The 634-nt window shown below is 33.8% G+C and overlaps 1 non-coding gene across 1 annotated transcript; it reads left to right on the top strand.

Annotated features, from left to right (window-relative positions):
- Positions 1–310: 310 nt before the first annotated feature.
- Positions 311–415, top strand: LOC116596631. The gene has a single exon (XR_004288219.1). It is a non-coding gene; the product is annotated as a U6 spliceosomal RNA (small nuclear RNA).
- Positions 416–634: the final 219 nt, after the last annotated feature.

The raw sequence follows: 634 nt of genomic DNA, 5'->3' as shown, positions 1-634 counted from the left end.
ACCATTTACCTATGTTAATTGAATGTAGAAAAAACAAGTGATGTTCTCAACTGATATAGGACACTCATTTGATAAAATTTGAAACCCATTCATAATACAACAAAACTTTAACAAACTAAAAATAAAAAAGAATATAGCAAATATTACACTTAGTGGTAAAATATTAAAGCTATTCATTTTCAAATCAAATATAAGACAGTGATGTCCAGTATCACTGTTTCAACATTATTCTAAATTCTTGATTATCCAGTAACATAAGAAAAAGGAAAATAAAAGGAGATGTAAAAATAGGAAAGGATGAAATTAGCATTTGCTTCAGCAGCACATATACTAAAATTGGAATGATACAGAGAAAATTAGCATGGTCCCTGCACAAGGAAGAGACACATAAATTCATGAAGCATTCCATATTTTTATGCTAAGTGAAATAAGTCAAGCACAGAAAGACAATTATCATATGGTTTCACTCATACATGGAACATAAGGAAGAGAGCAGAGGACCATAGGGGAAAGGAAGGAAAACTGAAGGTGGAGAAATCAGAGAGGGAGACAAACCATGAGAAACTGTGGACTCTGGCAAATAATCTGAGGGTTTCAGAGGGGTAGGTGGGTGGGGAGAAGTGATAACCGGGTG

Source organism: Mustela erminea, chromosome 7 (genome assembly GCF_009829155.1).
Source record: "Mustela erminea isolate mMusErm1 chromosome 7, mMusErm1.Pri, whole genome shotgun sequence".
Lineage (NCBI taxonomy): Eukaryota > Metazoa > Chordata > Mammalia > Carnivora > Mustelidae > Mustela > Mustela erminea.
The sequence above is the reverse complement of the archived record's forward strand: the minus strand, read 5'-3'. Positions and strand labels throughout refer to the sequence as shown.